This window comes from Cololabis saira, chromosome 7 (assembly GCF_033807715.1).
Source record: "Cololabis saira isolate AMF1-May2022 chromosome 7, fColSai1.1, whole genome shotgun sequence".
In the NCBI taxonomy this organism is placed as follows: domain Eukaryota; kingdom Metazoa; phylum Chordata; class Actinopteri; order Beloniformes; family Belonidae; genus Cololabis; species Cololabis saira.
Genome location: NC_084593.1, coordinates 36,815,823 through 36,826,516, shown reverse-complemented (window position 1 = coordinate 36,826,516; position 10,694 = coordinate 36,815,823). Strand labels below are relative to the sequence as shown.

Genomic DNA, 10,694 nt, shown 5'->3' with positions numbered 1-10,694 from the left:
TGGGAAAAAAAAATGAGGGGAAAAATGTGAATTTGGCTATAACCCCGGAGCTCCCCCTTTAGATCAAAGGCTGAAGTAAAGCAGGAGGCGGCTTGCTTGTACTGAAGCTAAACGCAAAGGTTCATGGGAATGTGCAGCTGTCAGATGCCTTGACTGTTGGAAGGCTTTATCAATCACATGACCAAAACAGAGCCGTGCCGAGGGTTCGGTAAGAAGGCTGCTGCCATACAGAAGTGTTTAGTTCCTCTGAGCCATCAGCTGGGAAATTGCTGAGTAAAAATAAGTGTGTGTTTATGTGCTCTCACATACACACGTTGAAGTATAAGGGGAGACTCAATTAAAAACCAGCTGTGCCCTATTCCTCTGGAAGCCCTCCAGTGTGCCTCACCCCCCTCCTCATATGCCCCCCCATTCCCTCCCCCTCAACTACCCCCTGCCACAAACCCCCTGCTGCTCTGTAAGCCAGCTCTAAGCTTCTAGACTCATGCCCATGGATCTAATGCTTCCTCGCAAAACACACGGATTCCCACACATAAAAACATGAAGACACGTGTGCACATGGACAAAATGAAATGCACAATCTTGCAAAAAAAAAAACACAGTCTTCCCCTTAGAAGTGCTCTAAATGCTCATTTGCCCCTCTGCTAATTGATGTTATTTCACCAGACTTGTGTGCTAACTTGAGCCAGTCTCCATCCTCTCCCCCACTTCCTTGCCTCACATACAGCACTGGCTCTGGGGAGAATGAAGGTTGGGATGGGGGTGGATGGTGGGGTACTAATAGTGGGGAGGAGGCCACACAAACAAATTCAATGCTTTATTTACTAATAAGACAAACACAAACACAGACGGACAATAACAGAATGAGATACGGCCTTAAATAACCAGCATTATTTGGTGCAGCAAAGGTTAGTATGAGCGTAATTTGGCAGAAGATACTGTCTGCAGTCATTACTCTGTGTATTATTGCTGCTTTTCCTTCATAGTGGCAGGCCACTACAGGCTAACTTTTCTTTTAATCTTTTCAAACTATTTTGAATAACTATAATTTATTTTTTATTTATATCACTGCCATACGGAGAAAGGCACAGTTATTATAGCTTAATAGGGTTGTATCCAGAGGGCAACAGTAGTGCTTAGCCAGCTAATCAGTAGTAATTCTATAAGTCCAGGTCCTTTAATTAGCTAATTTGCATTTCCAGAATTAATAACATTGATTATGTAATTAACAGTACAATGCATCTTCGTCTCAATGTTAGAGGAACACACACCTTCACCTACAACAACTACAAACACTGCACTGAATGTTACCTCTCGAGGATGCAGATATTAATGGTAGTGATGCATGTTTACGTTATGATTGCCCTTGATACTATGCAGTCTGTAATAGTAGGGATACTGGGAACACAATTCACAAGTACAATTACTGTATGTAGCGCTAAAGGAGCCCTGAGCGGTGGCTCTAAGCTGAATGCTGTTGATATGTTATAATGGCTTGTGCTAATATTGGCTGATGATAGAGACAGCTGACCGAACTCATCTCTACTTACAGCATCAGACAACTTACCTTAGGGTTATTTTTTACATGTTGAGTATTTCCAGACCCACACATTCATCTTAAGAGTCAGAGCTGATGACACGCCCCTTTGAAGATGGTGGTTTCTAAATATGGCAAAGAAAAGATATATAGCTGGATCAGTAAGAAATAGAACTGAAGTCAGAGTTTCTTGATACATTTTGTTTTACATTTTAAACTTTCTATGCATGAGTGGCCCATTTTTTGTAGTCTCAACAATTTGCCAACATTAGCATTTGTTCAAGTGTATTTTATTATTCAGCTACAGGTGTCTGATTAATTATTGTGTATCCATTATAAGCAGTTATTATGAGTATAGTTAACAAGCAACTACTGAGTATACTTGTCTTGTGCAACTATTTTTGAGAGGGTCACGTGTGAATTATAGCGCATTGGACCATTGCATTAAGAGCAGCATTTTGGTTAGTACTCACTTTCTCACACTCATAAGGCCGGGGCTATAGATATAGGAGCAGAATATCCATTGATGCTTGCATTTTTCTATGACCATTTCATCCTATTCAGGGTTTTGGGGGTAGGCAGAGCCTACAGACTATTATATTCCCTGTTCATTTTTGCTTTAAAGTGCTTTTACAGTAATTTTTCATGAACATATATACAGACTCATACAGATGCACAGCACTGGCATGCCAAAAGAAGCAGTATGGGGTGTAGCGTTTCACCCAAGGATTCCAGAAATTGACGGAGGCTGAAATTGAAACCCCACCCTTTCAATCAGACTTACAATCCACACCATGAGCTGATTAGACCCAAGCTGATCTAGTCAAGCAGCTACTAAAATACTCAGTTGTTTAGGCCATGGCTTTGGCTCTACATCATAATAATGTAGAGGCACAAAAATTAAACATGAGCGTTAGGATTGGGCACTGGGTTGTTTCCTGATTTTAGGGAAATGGGCAAAGAAATACATTGATTCGCTGGTGTCCTTATAAAGACAGCCATACTAATTACTAAGTAAATGCTATTAGGCTAACTCTGATTCAGAGAGCAGGGAAGAGAAGGGGAAAGCAGAAAGAGGAGAGAAAGGCAAAATTACCACTCAGGATTAGGTTTTAAGTAGCAATTGTTTTAAATTAACTTATTTCAGTGACTCTCCATAAGCCCTGAGGAATTTACCCCAAATTAAGAGCTGTGGTCTTTACTCATTAGCAATAGAATCTCTTCATTGTTTTTTTGGTTGTTTTTTTTTGGTTAGAAAAACAATATGCTTTACATAGAAATACAGAAAGGAAGCAAAAGAGCATATATTTGAGGACCAGTGCTAACCCTGCTTAATAATAAGTGTCAGCAGTTGAGAGCCTTCAAGCAAGTGACTTAAAACTGAGAGCCAAAATGACAACCAGCTACCCGTATTGATTGTATCTGAAGAAACTAATGTTTCTTTGTTTGCTGACCAGTATCTTCATCTCTCTGGCTAGCGTGTTGAGCTGCCATTGCCTATTTTGGCCGGTTAAGGTTAATCTCTAGTTCTTTCAGTCTGCTAGGATTTAGACTCAGATGGATAGAAAGGACGAATATAATCCTGCAAATATCATTACTTTCAAATATAGGTCTGGATGACTGACTTGCGTGAGACATATGTGTGAGACCAAACCCATGGGATGCAACAAGGTAGAACTCAGATGTCCTGAAAGATAGTTGTGTGTAACTGTGCCCAGGTTACATTGCTGAAAATTTGAATCTGTTTTGAAAATGAATAGTTAAACAATATATTTATTGTAATTGGTTGAATAACCTTTTAATGGCTAATATTCAATGCATTGTATTTAAGAAAAGAAAAGAAAAAAAACTCCTCAATAGGCAGTTTGGAGCATATAGATCTCTAGAAGCTACACCTGTAATTAAAAAACAGATATCAATAAATTGACTTTAAACTGAATATATATATATATATATAATATATATATATATATATATATATATATATATATATATATATATATATATATATATATATATATATATATATATATATATAATATATATATAATATATATATATATATATATATATATATATATATATATATATATATATATATATAATATATATATATATATATATATATATATATATATATATATATATATATATATATATATATAGCAAATAATAGCAAATTGTTGCAATTGTGAAGGAAACAGAACTTTGTCTAAAGTAGACTGTACTGTCTCTCCCTGGGGGTGACATTTCCAGTCCAGTCTGTTGTCTAATCGAATATCCATAGTCCTCCACCACCCCCACCTCTCCTTGAAATAGTGTTTGGCTTGTTATTGGTCCTTCTAAAATCTGCAATAATCTCCTTCTTGTCCTCACATTTAAGATGAGCTAATTGTATCAACACCACAGGTCACAAAGGGGTCCTCCAGTTCTTTGTATTCAGTCTCATGTCTGACGCTGAGATACCCCAGTACTGCAGAGTAATCTGGGCATTTCTACAAATGACAAGGTTCTGATCTACTTGAAGTTTGAGGTATACTGTGTGAAGAAAAACACAGAGAAAGTACGGTGTCCTGTAATTGTGTGCGGCAGACCAGGCAACCCTTCAGTTTCACAACCTGTGGTTTGTTTGAGAGACGCTCAATAATTCAGGCAATTGTAGAAGCATCTGCCTTTTTTTGGAGTTTCTCATATAGCAGTGCAGACTAAACGCTTTTAACATCCTGAAGAATACAAAGGATAGGTTTCACACTGCAAAAAATGCTACTGAGATGGCCCAGTAACTGTCTCTCCTGAACGTCCAGGATGTGGGCCTTTAGGCCAACTAGTGAATAGCTGTTGAGGTCAGATGGAGGAGATTTTTGGATCACTTTGATGTACAGTAGCAGGGTGCTTTCCAAAACGCTGGACCATCCTCCTAACTGAAGCTGAGCTTCAAGCAGTGCTATGGAGCTCCACATAGCTACTCTTTGCATGCGTTTGGGACCCTGGGGCTGACACCATCTGGGTCTGCAACCTTTTTCCAGTTCAGTCTCTCCAGCTGCTTCTTTTCCTGAATGCTGGAGACAGACAGGCGCAAGTAGAGAGCAGAGGGAGTTTTAGTGTTTCCTGGTGTATGTAAGTTGTGTTGAAATCAGTAACTGAGATGGGGGGGGAGACTGACCTCACGTCACTGATCATGTGAGATCTGTACAGTCGGTGCCGCGGGAGAAGAACACTGAGCGCATTCTTTAGCTGACTCTATATGGCTCATTGGTTCTGTCCAGGCTTCTACCATCCGGATTTCATTCTCCTTTCGTACTGTAACTCTGGAATCTTTTTCATCGCTGGTCACATGCATTGCTCTAGTGTAGCTTTTTCTGCAATACACTCTCTAAATGCATACCCTTTAGATCTCTCTTAGCTTGACTTTCAGTTCTCTGTACACACATCAGTAACTTGTCTTACAGAAGGCTCTGTTTTTCTTCTTCGGTAGCTCCTGCAGGAGATCATGGGTATGTTATTGGTATAGAAAATTGCTGTCCTGAAGGGGATGATGCTCTCCACACAGAAGTTAATGTACTCTGTCATACAATCAGTCAAAACACTGATGTAATCTCCATGTGACTAGAGTGAAACCTAGAGCGTGATGGCAATCTCTTCACAATTCTGTTCATGACGGACTGCAGCTAAACAATAAGCTAGTTAACCATGAAAAATATATTTTATTAACTCATTTATTTGTTTGTTTATTTATTGGCTGAAGGGGGATATAACTTGTTTTTGCACACCTATCCTAATCTGTATTTTTTTTTCATTTCATACTGCACTGTTACCCTTTTTTAACCCATTGATTTCCTCCTTTCACTATCTGCCCTTGATATAAGCATAATCTGCATATTTAAAAAAAAAAGATCACGTTTTTATATTTTACGGACCGTTTAAGCGGACATCCTTATTTGTCTCAGTAAGTATATCGGCAGCGTGTAAGGTAATGGACTGCAGAAACCACAATACAAAATGAAAGGGTAAAATAAATAAATAAAGCCAAGAGGGGAGGTTTATGTCCCTTGCCAATCCCCAGTTATGCATAAAAATGCCTCTGAAATGAAATCTTTATCAAAAGAGCCACAAGGTTCCCCTTACAAGGTGTTTTCAAATAAGCAGACGTTATTATCATATCTCCGTTGGGAAATATGCATTTACAGCTCTGAGAGCGAGAGGCAACAGGGTAACTGTTAAAAATGTTTTCCCTAGTTATGGTGCATAATTGCATGTCTCTGTTATTGCACCTTTCTATTGCTGCTAATACAGAGAAAGCCTATTAGGCAGTGTGCTAATGTGAGCAGTAGCCTGCAGTGCAGTGGTTACACGGTTTAAAAAGGAGATGCTTGAGGACCACTGTAATGAGCGCAAGGTCATAAAAAGAGGAGGGCACTAACACCCAAAGCAGGCATGTTCATGATCTGGAACATAAAATAAAGATTTGTCTGTTAGCCTGCATTGCTGATGCACCATAGAATTGAAGCATCAGTAATAATACGTTAATATTAAAGGCAAAGGCAAATTTATTTATAAAGCACATTTCACATGATGAGCATGGACTCAATGTGCTCAAATACATAAACAAACAAACAAACAAACAAAATTAAAGGTTTACAATAACAGAAACAGACAAAAGTATGTCAAGAGAAAAACAACAATAATTCCATTTTAACAAAAGTGCGATCACTCAGCCAACCATGTAGTTTACTCAAATCGCCTGTGCAAAAAGGTAAGTTTTTAGTCTGCTAAACAGTAGAAAAAAATATGTAATCTATATTCAAAAATTATAAATGTATATCTTTTGTACATTGCATGTAGAATAGTTTTCTTCTGAAAGGTTGCTCCCAACATGATTACACCTCTGAAAGTGTAATTGTTTAATCACTACCACTGCTGATCCCTGCGTGCCTGCATGTTGCAGGGCTGCACCGCAGCCAGCAGTCCACAGTGGATTACTCGCTGTTAATGACCATTGACTTGTTTCGGCCGTGAACGCGCAGCTCCCTGAGCGCCTGCATGGGTCTCTTTCCCCTGCGCTGAGTGGTTGATGGTTGTCGCTCCCTGGGCTCCTGCTCGGTTCCTGCTCGGCTTGTGTTCGGTGCCTGAACGCCTCCGGTTCCGAGGGGAAACGCACGACAGACGGCTCCCTCCGTGTTTGCGTTTTTGCGCACCGCCGCTGCTCGTCCGCTCCGCTCCGCGGCGCGTCTTTTTTGCCCCCGTCGGCGCTATATATTCCCATCACGCGATCATCACTGCGGAATGGATTGTTCCGTTTTGATGCCACGGTTTTTGGTGAGATGTTGAACCGGAGGCTCGCAGCCTGCTGCCCTCTCCATCAGCTCTCCCCTCCGTGCGCGCATCTCACTCCCGCGTAGGCTCGCTTGTCTGCAGACCGGCTTCAAGAAAAAAGTATGCAGTAAAAGCAAGTGTCAAGTCGCTTTTGGGCTGTTCCACTGGAGGGAAGGAAAAGTTGAAGTTCCAGAAAAAGGAGGACGATGCAGTGAGAGCCCACACATTGCTGTGAACAGGTACGTCACATTTTTGAAATACATTCCCATAGAAACCCATACGCGCTGCTGTTGTTTACGCGCGGGTCTCGGACGGCGAGCGTGCCAGTTTTTTGTGGCCAGAACAGGACGTGAAGGGCAGCGCAGAGCCGTGACATTGAGGTGTCTTTCATTGGAATAACATTTTGCTGTCCTGGCGTGAGTCTTCAGGGTCCCCCTGTAGGTGTCTGCATTGTCATTTCTGTCATGTAATATAGTTTCTGGATCAGTCGCGGTGGAGTTTGTGGCTTAAGAGCTTTACAAATTGCACCACTAAACTCACACGCTAAACTAAAATAATAAATAATGTTAATGAATAAGTGGATACATGAATTAGGCCTATACAATATTGACGGATTGTGTTTTTCTTGAGGGTCAAGGGGGAGTTTAGTGTTGACTTGTGATGGGAGGCGGCTGCCGCAGAGCATCCTCCTCCGTGCGTCTCATCCCGCCGGAGAGTGAACGTGCTCCTCTTAATCATGTAAATGATGGGGTTGACATGGTGGATCTGAATTGGCTGCTTGACCCGTCATTACCGCTGTTCTCCTCTGGGTACACATCCACAGCTTTGCATCTCCGCGGTGAGTCCTGCTGAACGCAGCTGCTGCCGTCCCCGTCTCTCACAGACTTTAACGCATCTCACTGCACTTTATTTCTCCCACCTTTCTTTTTTTTTTTTTTGTATTCATTGCTATTTCGTCCACTCTGTTAAATATTCACAAAGAGATAATGCACAGTGGGCTTCTTTTGTATTTTGCTGGGTTTTAACACAGGGCTGTGTGTGTGTGTGTGTGTGTGTGTGCACGCGTGTGTTCTGCTGAGTTTAATATATTTCCTCTGCTGCCATGATCTATATTTTCTGGTGACACAGAGAAGCTGAGAGCCGCAGCCCAGCTGGTCGCCCTCGAGCTGCAGCGGAACATAACACTATAGGACACTGTGTTAACTGAGAAATGAATATTCATGAGGCGTGTGTGACTTTTAGTCCAGGATTTAATGCCATATGCATATAAAGTTTGAAAATGTACTTGGGGGGGCAGTGCTATAGGGGTGAGTTGTACATCCCGCAGGGTATTGAAGGATGAGGCCCACAAAACCAGATGTAGATCCCGGAGCCTGGCAGTCACAGGCACCTAATGACAAGACGGAGTACACAGACACATGCCACTAAGATCTTGAGACAGACTGCTGAAATTCACACTTCAGTCTAACTGGAACGACCTCTCTCAGTGGTCTCTTCATCTCCTCCCCCACCTTTAGCTCTCTCCGAGCCTGCCTGCATCTGTGTGATCTCTAAAGCTATTTGATCTTTCTTCCACTTTCCATCCCTCCGTCTTGAGCTTTTGGCATATAAATCAAAAAGGAAGTAAAGCCCTTAGATTTACATGTAATCATTACTGACACACTGTTATGTACATGCATACGAGAACAAGTGCACACGCTTGTACCTTAGCCAGATGTCCGTTCGCGCCTCTCGGTCTTTAATCTGTCAGGCGTAACCATTATGACCAGTGAGTTGTGTGTATATGTGTTGTGAGCTACGGTCTTAAGTGCTAATAGGAGCTCACACTGGATAGCAGCAGGTCGTGTCAACCACAATCGCCAGACAATCCCTAAGGGTGTCCTATTTGGCACGAAAACACACACACACACACACACATACACGCTCGCACTTATGGGCCTGAGATGTTTAGACTTGACTTCAGGGCCCGGGCGCGTCAGGCTCCCTGAGTTCATGCCTGTGCGGATATTCGCAGGTAGTAAACAAGATTAACTCGCTGGTGTTAGCATGGAGACATACTCTACTGACTTCACACGAAAACTTTGACATGCTCACAGAATATTTGTTAATCCCCACATGATTATCATTAGATAACGTGTCTCTTTTCTTTTATGTAGGTTACACATTTGTAAAATGTTCTGCAACACCTGTGAGGACTGAAAAAGGGCACATCAATCTTCATTAGACTGAAACGAGGCTGGCCTTGTTGAATAAATGACTAGCACCAAGAGCATGTGAGCGTGAGGGTTCGGCTGTGTCTGTGCGTGTGTATGTGGGCTAGTGCTGAGCTCTGTGGCCCACTCTGACCCGGCTGACAGATGACTGCAGTGATTTCCAGGGTTCAGCAGATTAGGGGATTAAGGACTGAGGGCTTCACACAATAACACGAACGCTTGTGCGAATCAGCAAACACATACACACACTCACACTCACACTCACACCATCCAAATGCCCACTTGCATTTGGACCCATGGGGCTGTGGTTGCTGATATCCAGTGTGACCCACGTGTCGTCCCAATTTGTGGACGACCGTCTCCATTCACAGATGGAAAACAGCATCAGGAAACCTCAAGGGTCCAATTTTGCTAAAGCCGTTTTCACAGTACACGCGTGACCTGTATCGGTGCTGAGAGCCCAATTAAAACATTTTGTCCTTCTCAAACAATCGAGAATCCACTCGGTGTTAGAAAACTGCACCAGCATTCGAGGTTGAATGTTTGCGACTTGGCCAGTGCAGTTCTGCAGCCCATTTAGAGCCAGAAGTTCCTTTCAAACAACTCGGCGCCATTGTGTTGGCTGTTTTCATTTCTGCCAACGGGAATGACAAAGCAGCGACTTAATGGATGTCATAACAAAAAACTACTTATATGTCACTCTGTAATTTACTGGGTGTACAAAAGTCTGTCTCATGTTGTAAAGTTGTTGTTTTTGTAATGGTTTTGTGAGTTGACAGGTTTGATTTTGCTCTTTGCTGCATCGTGTTAACGTCAGTAGCAACCACTAAGAGTGGTTGCTACTGACAGTGCAACCATAGCAACATTTAAAGTTATAAGTTACTGCCAGTCTGCCAGCTAAATTTAGTTTTTAATTTTCTTTCTTGAAGATGTTGTGTGGATAAAACAAGCAATGCTTTGCATTAGGTTCACACTTTTGCATCTTAAAGAGTCATTTCTTTGTGTATTTATGTGGTTTTCATTCGGATGGTAGGTTTAAATGGTTTACAGTTGAGATGTTGTGTTATTTATTCTATTTATAATTATTATTTAATTTGGAAAATACTGCAGTTTTACAGCACTAAAGACATTAGTATTTAATCACTTGAGCGTAACAGCATAGGTAGTAATAGAGACAGAAACAACCTTTTGTCACTACTGATTAAGGAAGAACGCTGACCTTTAAAGAGAGGCGGAGTGAGTGAAAGTGATATTTATTTCTGCATGAATGAAAAGAAAGGGGCATACTGTTTATACCATTGCTAAAATAGTCAGGACACGCTGTTAAATACTAAATACTAAATTTAATGACATAGCTCTATTAAAGGCAGTTCAGTCTGCCCACCACCCACTCAACTCTTCACAAGCTCTGGGACTTTGTGAGCCAGATAGTCAACACAGTGTCATAAATCCACATCCAGATAGAAAAACCAAAACAAAACAAAAAACAAAACACTACAGTAATGGTTTCATTCCTATGATACTGCCCTGTTTGTGTCAGTGTATTTTTGATGCATAAGAGTGTCAAGAGTGGCTTTTTATTTGAATGTGCAAGCACAGTTAACTGTGTTTTGTTATGCTGTCCTCCTCTA

General features: G+C 41.4%; 1 protein-coding gene across 8 annotated transcripts in view; it reads left to right on the top strand.

Annotated features, from left to right (window-relative positions):
- Nucleotides 1-6,505: 6,505 nt before the first annotated feature.
- tenm2a (teneurin transmembrane protein 2a) overlaps nucleotides 6,506-10,694 on the top strand; it is a 246,226-nt gene continuing 242,037 nt past the window's right edge. For 4 of the 8 annotated variants that reach the window (XM_061725794.1, XM_061725796.1, XM_061725795.1 and 1 more), the window contains exon 1: nucleotides 6,506-7,089. The gene's annotated coding sequence lies outside the window, so the exon portion shown is untranslated. The remainder of the gene's footprint in view (nucleotides 7,090-10,694) is intronic. The other 4 variants (XM_061725798.1, XM_061725797.1, XM_061725799.1 and 1 more) reach the window with 2 other exon arrangements.